We start from the raw sequence: 17,072 nt of genomic DNA, 5'->3' as shown, positions 1-17,072 counted from the left end.
CAGAATGTGTGAACTGTGAAAGAAAATCAATCATGCCTTTTTCTGTCTGCGTTTCTTTTCCTGCTCCACACAAACCTCTCCCTCACCCAAATATAAAAGAAATAATTTGAAATTATAATAATAATAATGGTGATTGTAATAACTGCTAGTGTGAATTGATAGCTTATGGTATTGTAGGGTAAATGAGTTAATCAGTTTTTATGATACTGGCCTCTGTGGTGATCACCTGCAGCCTTGATTGTGTTAATGCAGAAGGCGCTGGGGTGCGTGGGCGCAGGGCACGCGTACCTGATTGTGGACACCTGAAGTATGGGTGTGTGCGCATGTGCAAGTGTGCACACCTGGGCCTAGGGGCTGGGATAAAAGCTGCAGCAGGGCAGCAATGAGAGGATGAGCAGCGTGTGACTATAGACGAGGCGAGGCTACGAGAGACACCAGGCTGAGAACACCACAGCGAGGCCATAGAAAGAGCGCAGATTCTTGGGGGACTCGGCTTGGGTGCATGCCTGCCTCCCAGCCCCCCTGCCCAGGTCTGCATCCTTGCATGCCAGCCTCCCTGCCTGCTGTGCCTGTGTGCCTGGTTCCCTGAGAACATTAGAGGCCTGTAAAAATCTACCTGGCTCTGGACTCTTTATCCATCTCCTTGAATTGACAGTGAACCTGCCCTGTGCCTGCTTGTACTACAGGTATGTAAGGCAGCCTGTATTTTATCCTCACAACTATAAATGTGATAATGGGGGAGATGATATTCTTCCCATTTTATAAATGAGGGAGCTGAGGCACAGAGAGGTTGAGTAACTTGTGAGAGCCACCCAGCAGAACTGCGTTTTGGTGTAGATGGTTGGTTACTGCAACGAACCTGATTGCAGCCAGAGCTCTCAGCTTCTTTCCCCAGTTTTGTCAACTCATTAGCTGCGTTACGTGGGATTCTGATTTCTGTTATATATCTTTTTGCTTTTGCTTTGGAGAGGGATATTATACTACAAAGGATTACAGCTTTGTGAGATTATTTTTTAGCAAGAAAAAATTTCCTTAGAGCCTAAATATTTAACTGTGGGTATAGGTGGGATAAAAACATCAGAGAAATATTTCAAGAATGCAAGTTTCCAGGACTGGAGAGAGGGGTGCAGAGAAGGCAGATGGGAGAGACACACTAAAGAGTCACCTCTGGCTTACACCCCAGTTCTTGTATGCATAAATAAATCTTTTTTAAAAATGAAAATGCATACATTGTGCAAAAATGAAAAATGATATAAGAATTATAAAATATATTAAATAAAAAATCTTTATTTTTTTATTTTTTTAAAGATTTATTTATTTAGGCATATAAGAGCTGGGGTACAGGCCAGAGATGTGGGGGGTGAGAAGATTCACCAGAGACAGAGTGGGGAACAGAACAGGCACATTGACTGAAGTACACTGCTGAGGGGAGCAGCGGGCAAGTCAGCAGAGGTCTGCTGCACCTTGTGGGTTGCTCCCTGGCCGGCTGGGGATCGAACTCGTGCTGCAGAGATTGCGAATTGCTTCATAGTGCGGTGCTTAACCCCTAGCGCCACCAAAAAAATAGTCTTCACAACTTGGCCAGGGAGCAGAATTGGTGAATGGGCCCCACCCCCACCCCAGGCCCCACAACACCTATCCAGGATGGAATTCAGTTGCACACAGAGGCTGGGGCTGCGGGGAAAAAATGTTGACCACAGGTTAGATTCACCTGGCAAGTGAACAAGAAACTAATAACAAGTAGGAGTGGGAGTGGCCACCTTGTGATTGGCCTGGGTTGGGGTAGAGCACTGGCATTGGGTTGGTGTTTTTGGTTTTGGATTCCAGGTAAACTTGGTGTTCAGTCAAGGTTGAAAACCACAGCTTTAGTGCGATGGACATTCATTTTACCAGCAATATCAACTTCTATCTTTAAAAGCAAAAACTTCTGACATAATCTTTTAAAGGTAAAAAGTTCATAATTATCGAACACTAATCCCTTTATCCTGAATTGGTTTAAAGCAACATAGGCCCATCAGTAAACACAGCCATTGCTGGTAAAAACCATAAAATTTAGCCTGGAGGCAAAGTTGTCAATTTACTTCAACTGAAAATCTCAACTTTGGAAAGAAAAAAGGCTTGTCTTTGGCTAAATGAATGATTTTTCTTGTGAAAATATTTTCCTTCTTGCTTTGAATTTTTCATGAGAAAAAGAACCATCTTTCCCTGGCATACTTTCAGAAATGTGCTTTTCTCATTTTTTTTTTTTTTCAGTCAAAACTATTTCTCTACTGAGTTACTCTAGTGGGGCTTAACTAACGGGGACTCTTGCAGGAGTCACCTATGAAATCAGCTGGTAAACAAATGGATAGTTTCCTGCTTGCACGAGGCATTTAAAAACCAAACCAAACACCATGTCTCCATGCCCCTGGCTTTCTCTCCACCACAGCACACTGATCATCAAATCATTAACATCAACTACTTCCTGCCTCAAAAGAATGACAAAATCCTACTTCCACACATGACCCCCAAGCTCCACTAATTTAGAATCCTGCAGGGAGCACTTGGGAGGAAGTACACCAAAGGGTGGATTAGGGCAAGTCAGACCACTAAAAATCTGAATTATGTTCTCCTTTGTAAAGAAATATTCTTTTATTCAAGCACAGAATAAACAAAAGATGTTTGAGTATTAAGTCAGTAATGGCCTTATTTTTTTTTAAAGATTTATTTATGCATACAAGAACTGGGGTACAGGCCAGAGATGCAGGAAGTGAGAGGATTCACCAGAGAGAGAGTGGGGAACAGAACACACGGATTGACTGAAATGCACTGCTGAGGGGAGCAGCGGGTGAGACAGGAGAGGTCTGCTGCACCATGTGGGTTGCTCCCTGGTGGGCCAGGGATCCAACTCGTGCTGCAGAGGCTGCAGATTGCTTCATAGAGTGTGGTGCTTAACCCCTTAAGCCACCAGGGAGGAGTAATGGCCTTATTTTTAATGCAGACTTTTCATGAAGTATGCAACTCACTCATTTAATGCTGCATTTTGCAAATAGGTTTGAGTATTACATGCCAAGCGCTTCCAGATACTGAAAGTTTCACCACAAGCAGGACAACGTCCCTTGCCCTTGGGTTCCCTTCCAGGGGGGAGACTACACGCAGATAGTTGACATGATACAGTTTCAGGTGATATAAAGCATTTTGAAGAAAAATGAAGCAACTGAGAGGGTGGGTGTGGATGGAGTGGCTGTTTCAGGCAGGATGCACAGGTAGGGGCTCTGAGCAAGAGACCTGAGTAAAGGCAGGGTGCCGGTCATCACAGGACCCTTGGCAAAGTGTCCCAGGCATTGGAAGAACAAGTACAAAAGCCCTGAAGTGAGCATGAGCTCAAAAAGTTCAAGAGCCAGCAAGAAGGCCAGGATGGCATTCTGAGCAAAACTATGGCAAAGGGGTGATGAACTGGGAGGATATCGGGAGGTGGTCAGGACCCAGAGGTCGAGGTGCCCAGAGGACCTGGCATGACGATGGCTTTGAGTGTGACAATTTCAGAGATAGAATGGCTGGTTCCGGTCTATGTTGCCATCTTCAATATGATTGTGAAAAGAGGTAGACAGACCCACTGAGGTCATGTAAGCGGCGCTGAATGACCTTGACCCAACTAGGCCTGAAAGAGGACTCGGTCTCTGCTGCTGGAAGGAAGTGCAGGGAGCCAGGGACACAAGAACACTGACCGACAAGAGACAGATTCAAAGACCAGGGGCTGGTTGAGGTCCCACAGTACAAAGCAGCACATGCTTTCTTCATCTCCTGTCCTCCTGAGGCCCTGCTGCTTCATTCCTTTAATTCTGAGACTGTATTCTTCTAGTAAGTTCCATCTTCTACGTAGGCCAGAAACACTGATTACTGTTTCATAAAGCCCAGGAATCAATGAATCACTTTTTAAAACATCACCTCCTTGCTATATAGTGTAACTCCAATGGGTGTGAAGTGCTGGAGCTGGCTAGGAAGGAAGCCATAAGCTACATAATAGGAATTTTGCAAAGAATAATAAAAAAAAACTAAAGTTAACTCAGAACAAGACAGGTCAGGGCTAGATCTGCTGACCTGTTTTCCAGGAAAGGGAGGTAAAGAATGTCAGGCAGCTGATGCAAATGAGGGGCCAGTCCCAGCTCCCCCTGGGAACTGTGAGGATGTCTTCCTAAACCCACGTCCCATGGGACTATCCATGCCAGTCATGGTGGGCGTATTGACACCACCAAAAAAAAAAATAAGTTAAAATCGGGACTTTTCTCAGAGAGCTGGATGTTAAACATTTATCAGCACACCTGTCTAGAGGTGAAGACCAACAGGCTCTAGAGAGAATGTGCACAGCCCAGTGCTGTGCTTCCAGTACAGGTGAGTTATTTAGCCTCTGGCCAGTTTCCTGACTGTAAAGTGGAGATAATGGCGGTGCTACCCTCACAGTGTTCTGACAGTGAAAGAGGAAGATAGAGGTAGAGTACTTAGGTCCTGACATGGGAGAACTACTCAGGACCTGTAGCCAATGAGGAATGTTCCCACCAAAATTAGGGGGGGAAATAAGACATTTTTTGTGATTCTAGAAGTCTGGTCTGTTCAACAAGACATGAGACAAAAGCCAGAAGTGCATGATGATGGACCTGTGAAACAAATTTACCATGATTCCTAGATGATCTGATTACATGCCAGACTACCCAGAGGAACTGACTGAAGAGTTTTTAGAATTAACAATGGAATTAAATCAATGTCTGAATAAAAATACATTTAAAAATCAATAGCTTTTACAAACCATTTCTCAGAATTTATCCAACAGAAGTAAAAATACCAGGGTGAGAAGACAGAAATTCAAGGATAAGTAGTGGGTTTATTAACTGTAAGGGAAATCTTGCAGAGTATACTATCTTGGAATGTCCCTCTTTGTAATTCTAGCTCTTAAGCTCCCATTACTGCTAGAAACTGTCCTCTTACCAGTTCAAGGTATTTTTTTTAAAGATTTATTTAATATGCATACAAGAGGTGGATGTAGGCCAGAAGTGCGGGGCAGGGTGAGAGGATTCACCAGAGACAGAGTGGGGAACAGAACAGACAGACTGACTGAAATACACTGCTGAGGGGAGCAGCGGGCAAGTCAGGAGAGGTCTGCTGTGCCATGTGTGTAGCTCCCTGACCGGGGATTGAACTCATGCTGCAGTGGCTGCGGATTGCTTCATAGTGCTGATGTTTAGCCCCTTGCACCAACAGGGAGGCCCCACTTCTGGTTTTAAGTGGAGCATGTCTTATGTCAGGGTCCCCAGAAATATCACCTTTCTTGTAGATGTGTATATATGTGATCAAAGGTCAACTCCATGTTCTCTCAACACCAGGAGAACTAATAGCAGGTGCCTGTCCTCTTTCCCTTTGTGTTGGTCATTTTGGCAACTTAAGGCATTCAGAATTGGAGCTTTCACCTTTTCCCAAAAGGCCACAACAATAGTTTTGATGGCTTCTGGTTATTCAAGGGCTGTTGCTGGCAATTCTGGAAGATCAAGGAGCAAATTCAAGTGAAGTTCTGCAGAGCGTCATTTATCTCCCAAGTCTCCTTCCATCTGGTAAAATCCCATTTACTTACTGGAGAAATTGAGTGTATCCCATACAATTTCCTATCCTCTAGATAGGAATATAATTTAGATTGCCAAGTTGTCCAGACCAATACCAGGGTACTGGGCATTCACACAACAACTGTCCGGAGCCATCCGGAGCCGTCCGGAGCATGCGCTGTGTTGCGTATGCGTGCCATGAGTTAAGTTTCGCTTTACTGTTTCGCTTTCGGAGAACCACAGGTTTTTCCTGTAAATCACATGAGACTGGGAGGTACGGGGGGAGGAGCTACCAGGATATAAGAGGAGAATGCAGGAGAGAGAGGAGGAGAAGAAAAGAGATTTAAGAGGAGATCCACGAGAGAGGAGAGTGCTGCGAGAGGAGCAGAGAGAAGGCCAGGGAAGTAAGAAAGACATGGAAAAGAAAGACATGGAAAAGTAAGAGAAGGAAAAGGAAAAATAAAGAAGCATGTGCTAGCGTCAAGTTGTCTCAAGCCCCTCATTTCATCCTCAGCCTTTCTCTTTTCGTGCCTACGAATCCTGCAGGTTGGGACACCAACAACCTCCAGTCCTTGACCAGGGATGGTGGAGAGTAACTGACACTTCCAGCTCTCTGCTCAGGGGGGCAACAAGCTGCAGCAATCCAAGAGCAGTCAGATGAAGAAGGGCCTTTGGAAGAGGAAGCACAGGCCCCAAAAGAAACAAATTTCAAAAGACAGAGGTTGTTCAAAGGGTGCTACAGGAGTGACAGTATTTGCTGTGGAGCAGCCACAGGAGCTGATCCAGTGTGACTGATGTATTTTAGTAAAGTTGAGTCAGTGCAAAATAGAGCAATCAATTATTTCTAGGTCAAAACACATTGGGAGACTTATTGAGGGCAAGTGAAGACTTTAGATCAAAGCAGAGCACTTCAAACCACAGATTATTAGAACTGAAGCAAAATTTGGTGAACTTCTCATCTACTCCTTCCTGCAGGAACTGAGATAACCACAGCCCTCGCAGCCCTGCAGGAGAGAGTGACCAACTGATTTTGATACATGCTGATCTAGCTTAACTGGCAAATGACCTCATTATTTGAAAAGGAACTTATTTTCTATCCAGCATGTTTTACACCATAGCACACATACTCACAGAACAGAGAAGAAAAAAGCGAGAGCCCCCAGTATTTTTCTAGAGTGGGATCTATCAGTTACAGCCTAAGGATTGTAGAAGTTTGCCACCTACTGACCTTTTTCTGAAGTACCTTGTTCTCCAAGAAATCAGCAATCATAATTTAATGCTGGCAACACACATTGAGTCCTATAGCCTTTTGCACTATTTTCCAACAAAAGTGAGGGTTTGTTTTTTTTTTTCATTTTCTTAAAATCTTATTGCGAAGAAAAGCAAAAGCTCAAAGATCCCACATGAATATTAAAAAGTTCATGCTCATTTGAGGGCCCTCTGCTGGCCATTCTCGTTACAGGTACTCCTTAAAAAAAAAAAAAAAATCCATCAATTCCAAAGAGCACCTGCACCCCTATGTTTATAGTAGCACTATTTACAATAGCTAAGCTTTGGAAACAACCCAAATGCCCAAAAATAGATGACTGGATCAAGAAGATGTGGTACATATACACCATGGAATATTACTCAGCATTCAAAAAAGATCAACACATGCAATTTGCAGCAACATGGATGGAGCTGGAAGGGATCATGCTCAGCGAAATAAGCCAGAAAGAAAAAGAAAAATACCGGATGGTCTCACTCATGGCAGGAATCTAGAGAACCTAAATAAGGGACCAGGAAAAAGAGTAACTATAAGGAAGAAAATATCAAAATCAGCAAACAACTATGAATCAGAGACACTCTATGGGGGATGGGGGGCGGGGAAAGGAGTGATTGGGGTCAAACTAAGGGGGTTGCAATTGTATGGGGAATCTAAAAATAAAATTTTTAAAAAATCAGAAAAAGTTGGAACAGTCAAAATTTTCTCCTAACATGTCCATTGCAGTCCCCTCGCCCACCTCACATTGCCTTTCCTGTCTGCTTTCCCTCTGAAATTTTAGTCAGCTGCCAGGCATTCTTTATCACCCTTTCCTGGAAAACATTTCAGCAGATCTGGCCCTGACCTGTCTTGTACTGAGTTAACTTTAGTTTTTTCATTATTTTATGCAAAATTCCTATTATTTAACTTAGGGCTTCTTTCCTGACTTATGTTCAAAAGGTATTCCTTTAAAAAGGCTATCGAGGGCAGATCAAGGATATATCATGACATTACTAATAGGTTGGAAACTTCTAGTAACAGACACACCAAGCCATCCCCAGGTGCTATGCAGCGACCCCTGCAGACCAAGCCATGAACATGTCTAGCCACGATGCATCGCCCACCAAATTCTCTCCCTTCAGAATCTGTTCCACTACTTATTTTCCCTTCTCCACTCCTATTTTTACTCTTTTCCTCATTCCTTTGACCTTTTCAGAATCTGTTGGGCTGTACTGCCTATTTCCTTTACTCAGGAGGTGAGGCAAGCCTGAACATATTGGAAAACAAAACACCTGCCCACTTATTTACGGGTGGGGGAAGCTGGTCCAGAGGATTTTGAACCCCTTGTGTTCATAAATCTATGGTGATTAAATCATTCTACTGAAGATTTAAAACATTAACACAAATACAGATGAGCTGAAGTTCTTTTGATAAATGAAAGCTAGTTCATAAGGATTTATCTATTAAGAAAAGAACTGTGGCTACTGAGGGAATATGATTATAATGATAAGATTTATCATTAGCAAAGCAATGCGAAGTTCAAAGACAGGGAATAAGGAAATTGTAGCAGACACTGACAAGAAAACGTACTGCCAGAGATAGAAATTTTTGAATTGTGGGAAACTGTCTCTGTCAGTTTCCTAGTCTAAATGGTAAGACATTAACAGAAACTCTTGATGAAACACAGGGCTACATCAAACCTTGGGCAGAGACACTCCCTTTCCGGCCAAGAGTTTCAATCAAAGTTTTGTAAATACTTAAAAATATCCCGAACAGAGCTGCCTCTCAATCAATACCTATTATGTTGCTTCTCTATTGCTGCACAGCAAACCACACCAAATTTAGTGGTTTTTGAATAATCATTTATTTGGTCAAATTTTGCAATTTGGGTGGGGCTAGAAGGACGGGCTTCAGAAGATGTAAGACGTTCCACTAATGTCTAAGCAGCTCCCCTGGGATCCTACAATCTTTTATGTTTGTGATTAACTTCTCTTTTAAAAAAAAAAGTTCATTAAACTTTTTAATGGGACATTTCAAAATCACATAGAAGAAAACAGTATTATGAACTTTCATATACTCATTACCCAACTTTAATAACATTTTGCCAAGATGTTTCATCTTTTTCTTTCCACTTTTGGTGGTGGTGGTGGTAAAGTAATTTAAAGCTAATGCTAACATCATATCGCTTTACCCATATAGTTCAGTAACTAACACTAAAACACTAGGCCTTTATAAACATAACTTCAATCCATTAGCATTCTTGACAATAATTCTTCCATGTGATTTTTTATTATCTAGTTCCCTGCCCATTGTCACCCCTTCCCCATTGTCTAAAAATTGTCCTGTAATTTGTAGGCTCAAGTAATATTCACATGTTATATTATTTCCCAAGTCTTGTTAATCCACAATTATTCTTTCTCCTACCTTTTAAAATTCCATGTATTTGTTGGAGAATTCAGTCCTTATATAAATTTCCTACCTCCTCTAGATTTGGCTGTTTGCCTCCTTGTCCAACTTGTTCGTTCTTGTTCTTTGATCCCCTATATTTCCTACAAACTGGTATCTAGATCTCTCAACTTGATTAGATTCAGATTCACCCTCTTTGGCGAGAATAATTACTAGGTGGTACTGTGTATTTCTTATTACATCACATCAGAGACATGATGTCCTATTTTTAGTGATGTTAAGATTGATCAGCTGATTAGAGAGAATTCTCTATGAGGCTCTTGCATTTCTCTCAGTCTTGCAAGAAGAGGCTCAAACTGTCCTTTGTCTACATTATCTTTTCAAGGATCTTTGTATTCTGAACAGTCTTGGAAGGAAGAGATAGTATCTCCTGCTGGAACGAAGGGCAGGCAAGCATGCTGTACAATGTAAAATACTAGAATTTCCTAAGCTCTCAGTTCCATTCTTGTAGTGCAACTCACTATGTGTGTGGGGTCATCTGACCAACTTTGTGTTGCTCTGTTAGAATTAAGACCCAGGGAACCAGTGTGAAAATGATGGTATTCTGACTCTTGCTGGTGCTGAATTGAAGTGGGTGCCAGAGTACAAAATGAGGGAGACTATCTAGGAGATGTTTGCAGGGCCCTCGCTGAAGATAATGGCTTCTTACACAAGAATAATGGTGGCCATGGAGATGGAGACAGGTGGACCCATCTCGTCCATTGAGGGAGTAAAGCGATGGATTAGCTATGATGATGGATTAGCTATGATGATGAGTATAGGTTGGTTCATACTGCAGTCTTAGTTGTATTTCTGGAGTGTCCACCTAAAGAATTGAGCTTGGAGGGCTGCTTGTCAGTGTATCACTGGATGAGTTGAGCTGCAGGGTGCCAGGGAGAGAACCATGAGCTGGTCCCAAAGGACTGATCTCAGTATTCTACATTAATTCTTGGGAGACCATTAGAATAGTACTAGGGCTGCAGTTTAGCCTCTCAAAACCCCTACCCAATGCATTCACATACAAGAGCACCCATTGCCCAGGCTCTGAGGAAGGAGGAATTTCCTGAAGTCAGGAGATCTGGTTTGAATTCTGATTGTCACTCTTACTAACTGAGAGACATTGGTCAATTCAAGTTTCTAAGTCAATGAACTTACGTTTAATGGTCCATGGACCAAGGGGCCCTTGACTCCTGTAACGGGGCCCTCACCTGAAATCATGAGGAAAAGAAGCTACTGGAGGTGGGAGGTAGCAATATAGCGGTTTATTTATTATTTTCTGAAGATCTGGGTTTTAAATTTTTTAAAATATATATATATGTATTAATAAAGTACCATTATTTTACATCCTTGTGCATTTTTTCACAATATAGGATTTCTCCCCTGAGGTGTGGTCACCATTAGTTCTCCCACCACTAGAGGACAAAGCAGTTTAGACCTGGTAGTGAGGAGGTCTACTGGAATCTCAGGAGGAGGGTTGGCCTGTTCTTCCTATGAAAACACCCAAAGTGTGCTCATTGTATAAACATAGAGAAAAAACCTCTATGAAATATTTCTATTTCAGAAAGGATTCTTGCTTTCAATCTGCATAACCAAATGCCAGCTTCCTCTCCACCCCGGGAGGGAAAGACCCAGCTTTCTAGCCAGCAACAGTCTAATAAGTCTCATGATTATAAGTCAGGGACAGGGGTCTTCCAGCTGTGGAAGCTCCCACTATATGAGTCCCATTTTTAGGCTTATTTTCATCCACGGAACTAGTCTCTGTTTTCCTGAAAAGCATGCCAGTGGGAAGGAAAAACAGAATAAAAAATCACAAGAGGTTGATCAGTGTACTGTTTCCCAAACAAAACACTGGTATTAAAGACAAAAGACCAAGAGTCAAATTATGTGCTGTACACCCGAAGTTTAGTCAGTGTTCTTAACCAGTGTTACCTCAGTAAAAATTTATTAAATACAAGAAAAAAAAAAAAGCAAGGGTCTCACAGTCTTCAAAATTCTTCATGGCCCCTGACTAGCTATGTGATTACATGCAAACTTCATGCTCTCTGCATCTCCCTTTCAGTCCGTCACAGACCCAAAAGCTGATTTATAATGACTGAATGCAACACTTTGTGAAAGCACTCAGCATAAATGATTAAATAAGTGCTGATTGATTGTTTGATTTCTTTCTGCTGAAGAGCATATTTTTTTCTGTCACCTATACCTGTTTCATGAGGAAAAGCAAAGAAAGGAAACAGACTGAACGAGGGATTGTAGAGCACCATGTCCTTAGTCTGTTTAACACCAGCCAAACAGACTCAAAGACCAGAAGTCTTGGCTTGTGCGGTTGACATCTTGGGGGCATCTTGTTTCAGCTCTTCTAGGTCAACAAGGGTTCTGGCTTTTATGCCACCTCTTTCAGACACACTAGCATGGCCTTGACATGTGAATGCTGATGAATGAAGCAACACATCTGTCCTGTAATTGCAGGTGTTGGCAGCCAAGTTTCAGCACACCAATTTGCCTGCTGCTGCTGAAATCTTCAATGGCTCCTCAGGACCAAGGTAATCTTACACATGACCAAGAATGATCTACCACACCTGGTAGGTTAGGAGTTTTTCACAGTAAATTTTTAAAACTATCAATGTCATAAAAGATAAGGAAAACCAGGCCAAAAAAATATAATAATGAGATGTGACACATGGTCCTAGATTGGGTCCTGAACCTATGGGGAATATTACTGAGTCATTTATTGGGACAAATGGAAATTTTGGATAAGATGCTAGTATTGTTCAATATTAATTTCCTGTGCTTTTATGAGAGAGCCCTCATTCTTAGGAAACACATACTGAAGTACTAAGGGGTAATGAGGTCTTATATCTATAACTTTCAAATAGTTTGGAAAAATTGACAAACATATTTATGATAAAGTAAAAGTGGTAAAATGTTAATGTACGAGAGGAAACACTTGTCCTCTATCTTCTTATGTTCTCTCAATGAAGTTTGCAAATTAAACTGATGAATACCCACATTAACAGGAGGAAAAGAGGGGTGGATATACACGTGGGAACGAGCAAAAGAAGGAGCCAGTTCATTAAGTGCTTTAAACGAAATACTTATACCGAACTTAGTAAGGGAAAAGGAAAGGGAAGAAAAAGTTTCTTTGGGACAAATAAATAGGTTTCTTGAGGAGGGACAATGGGCTTTTATGAGAACAATTGAGAGATAAGAAAGTTAATGTTAGTATTTGTCTTTACAGGAATGAATGGTCTTTCTGTTTCATTCAGGGCTGTAAAAGTCCTCCAGAGGAGGAATTTGGAGTAGTTTTACTCTTGTTCTCCCTTTTGGGAGTAGATCTGCCCAAAAGAAGGAATTTATAGCAACCTTATATCCCCAAGTTGCTGCTTTTTTGTCACATAAGGGAAGATTCAATGTTTCTTTCTGCATCTGTTGATTATCAAATGCTTTGAGCTTGTGGTAACGTTCATACCGACTCGGGGGGTCTGAGTAGGTCCCTACGTATCTACTGGGAAGTCTTGATGAAAGATAAAAAGGAATTCTTTCTACCACTTTCTGCAAATTTTGACATTTTTTTCAAAATAAAAACACTTTAAAATTATATGTATACCCAGACCTCTTAAACATTTACTTTTAAACGACATTGTTGGCATACTTGCTTTACTAAAGTGTCAACTGTGAAGGATGGATTAGATGTAAAAGGAAAGATTTAATTTCCATAAATAAGTAAGCAGTAAATGTCTATCCTTGAACCCTGTGAGGTACATTAGTAACTCAATCCACGTGGAACAAGGTATTATCCTGGATCCGTAGAGCTCTCTAGTGAGAAATTCAGCTCTTCCTGTCAGACAACAGATCTCAGGCTGAGTGTAGGATATCCACTTAACCGAAGCCTTTGTTGACAGATTTCTGGATTATAACCCATTGCAAAGATGACCTCATGTCCACAGTTTGATTTTCTTCCCCAAAGAAAGACATCTACTCTCTCAAACACAAATCCAAGTACAATTAACACCGAACTATAAATTAGATCTAAGAATTTGAAGAAGAAAATTTTGACATTTGTATCTTAGAAACTAGCATAATATTCAGATCTTCAAGTTAGTATAACAAGCCCTTGACTTTTCTTTTGCAAAATGAAATTTCTAATATTCTTCACTAATAATAATAATGCAAGCAGATCACAAGTATTAAATATTTTCTCCAGGTTAGGCCCTCTCCTAATGATGTCCTCTGCATTGTTTCATTAATTGCTTCTATTTCCTTATGAGATAAAGACCATTATTACTGTGCGCATTTAACGAAAAAAAAAAAAAAACAGATGTTCTAATAAGTGGCTGCATCAGAGCTTGAACCCAGGCTTTCTAATGACAAAGCTCAGGTCATTCCAGCCTAAATAAAGAGCTAAACTGTGACTTTACTCAGGAATAGCTAGAAGAAATGCATTTTGAAAAATGCATGTGGTAGCAAGCTACAAGCGAGTTCATTGAGAGTTTGGAGAGGCTGGATCTCCTTTGCCATAGTCTGTATTTTTGCAGTAATCTATATAAAGATGACCCTGTTTTTTTCCCCTTGATTCTCCTTGTTTCAGTAATTGAAAATATGCATTCACGTGTTTTTGGTTTTGCCAGTCAATAGATTTTACAGTTGACTTTGCAAAGTTCTTTGGGCAGGAGAGACAGAAGTGGCATATCAGGTGGCCAAAGAATAGGAAAAATTAGGTTACAAATTAGCAACATTTGAAAATGGACACTGGAAATTTTAGAAGCACTGTTTTAAAACACTGCAATTATTCCTCAAAACTGAGGGTATATATAAATAGCTTAAAACAAAATAAGCATCCAACTGCATTAGGTATATAAAAAAAATTAATTTGGGGTAAAATAAATAGATATCTCAATTTCCATAAAATTCAATTTCTTCTTCAAAATTTAGGTCTAATTGATAATTCAGTGTTATTTGGATTTATGTTTGAGAAATTAAATGTCATGGTATTTTTTAATCTGCTATATTCAAAACATATATAGTAGGCTTTTTTTATTGCAGAAAATAGTTCAGAAAGAAAAATATCTATGATCTTAATGATTCTCCAGAGTTTCTGCCTTCCTAACATCTTTAGCATCATAAAAATTAATTTAGCAATCACCACTGCATATCACATGGTTTCAGAGATGTCTGTGAGCCCTATAAAAACCATTCAGTGGGCTGCTTCTTGGTGCCTAGCACAGAGCAGGGTACAGAACAGGTCTTCATAATTGTTTAATGGATGACTGAATAGAGCTATCACCTCCTGGCAGAAAATAATCTCTTATAACCTTATGATGTAAAGGTAAAGAACATTAGCTGAGATGTACTTTCATGAAGAATGTAGGGAAGGAAGAATAAAGGAGAGCAATCTATGGAAAGATTGTCTGCCTTTGGTACCACTGAAGATTTTAAGTCTGAAAACCTTCGTGCATGTACCTTAAATAGCATTCTACATCAATTAGCTCATTTATGTAACACACATTTATTTTATGTCTAATTTGTTCAAGGCATTGTTTGAGACAGTGAACAAATACAGCCATGGACAGATTCTTTACTGTAACAGTTACACTACAGTAGATCAGATCACTACTTGGGAAGGCAAATATTGGTAGCTCAATTCTTGTGGATAGGGAAAAAACAAAGGTTTTCTCCCATGGTGTGTTTGATGTGTCTGACCTGTCCAGTGTTTTAAGTGGCACAGGCTTTGCATATAAGTATCCTACTTTGAGGGCAGCTTTATAGATCGACCCATTTCTTGAACATTGTATCACTAGCAGCTGAATCTAATTTAAGCAAGCTTTTACCAGCTTTTTCTGGTGATTAAAAAAAAGCTATACATACATACACACATGTTTTATACTCACAATAACATACATGTAGACACACATGTACATATATACACAAAAAAATTGATTTCTTGCTGTGCCATTTCTGTAGGCTTACCACTATAAAGAATATGACCTAATTTTGCAATGTTTTAAAGTATTTTTACACATTTTATTTCGACTACAAATTTGATTAATATCAAGGTATTTTTCTATGAACTCCTTTCATACCCTTAAAGTATTTCTGTAGTTTTATTTGAAAATTGACCAAGTAAAAATTTATTGGAAATATGGCAAGAGCATATTTAGAAAATTTTAAACAAATAATATTCAACTTTCATAGAACAAGGCACATAAGTTTGTACTAAAAAATAAATTTCAGTCCCTTGAAAGATATTATACTGCTATTAGAAACAGAATTATTAGAAACCAATTAATGTTAGAGCCACTTAATCCTAAATCCTTTCATGGATTTTACAAATTAGACCAATTAAACATTTTTAGAGCATTTAAATTTTATGTTGAATCCAACAGCTGAATCTAAATAATTTAGTAGGATTCATTAAAGTTTTAATTTTATCCACCAGAATTAAATATATTGGACTCTATGCTCTTTGGGTTTCATCAAGCACTGAGTACAATGGGAAGAAAATGAGATCTAGGGAAGTCTGACTTCCTCAGTCTCATCGACTGCTGGGCGACATTAGATTGAGGTGTCAATCTAATGGCAGAGTTAAGCACTCTGACCAGTGGTTTTTTCCATGTGCAAATGAAAATATCTCCTCATCTCAGATATCTTTAAAGGTTGAGTAGAAGTAGAGGAAACTGCTTTGAAAATTGTGAGACCTTTGCATGTTTTTCATGACCACTATGACTGCCTTCCTGGCAATGGAGAGAGAATTTAAATCAAGGCGTCTCCACCCCAAGTTGAGGGGATCATATCCCGAAAGCGGCAAACATCCATAATCAGGCCAGGGGACACTGCTCCTCACCTCACTAGATTGTGTAAAGGTTTCCAGCTGACTGTGCACCCATGTGGGTGCTCTTTGAACCAAATAGAAAATTAGATTCACTGGTCTGAGAACCACAAATCTGTAGCTCATAATCTATATACATTTAGTGTATCTGCAGGACATTGATAGTATCATCTCCTGATTTCATGTAGCTCTCGCGACTCTCACCAGCTATGTCATTTAGGATTACTTTATCAACTCAAATAATTTTGAGTTGAGCTGTGATTTAGACTAAATTCTCTTTATTGATCCCCTTTCGACCACAATACTGAGCTGTTTAAAATAGAGGTGATCTTGATCCGTCCCTCACCTTAAGTTTTACTCAAAAGAATCTTCTCTGTTGAAATACTGTTCTTCTATTAAACAACTATTTTATCTTTCCTTTTCATCCAATTATCTTCCCTGCCATGCTTCACAAATTAATTTCAACTCAACTCCTCTTGAAAGGTACTGCTGACAATTTCACTGTATTTATAAACTTCAGTTTGTCCCCGTAACACACCTGCCTTATTAAGCCCACAGGAAAACACTATTTATTGGGATACACTCAACTGTGCCTCTGCTTTTCCATTTTCTTTCCCTTAATCTTTTGTCTGTACCTCCAAACTTACCTAACTTATCTGTCCTTGAAAAGATATTTCATCCTCTTTGAAAGGGTAACTGTGTGATGATAAGGATTATTGTGTGTGTGTATGTGTATGTGTGATGGTACTAGAGGTTTGTTTTTAAAAATGAGATCTTACCATTTAAGTACTGAAACATTTATAGGTAAGATATAATCCTTGGAATTTGTTTTTGAAAAACATGAAAAGGGGGTGTGGGTTGTGGGTGTGGTTGGCCACTGTGTTGGGCCTGGTTGATAGGAACATGGAGAGATCAGTATACTCTTCTATTACCTAGTCTAATATTTTCAATAATAAAAAGGCAAAAGGTTATTTTTTTACTACTTGTTACA

This window comes from Talpa occidentalis, unplaced genomic scaffold (assembly GCF_014898055.3).
Source record: "Talpa occidentalis isolate TD23 unplaced genomic scaffold, MPIMG_talOcc4v2.1 talOcc4.11, whole genome shotgun sequence".
Taxonomy (NCBI): domain Eukaryota; kingdom Metazoa; phylum Chordata; class Mammalia; order Eulipotyphla; family Talpidae; genus Talpa; species Talpa occidentalis.
The sequence above is the reverse complement of the archived record's forward strand: the minus strand, read 5'-3'. Positions refer to the sequence as shown.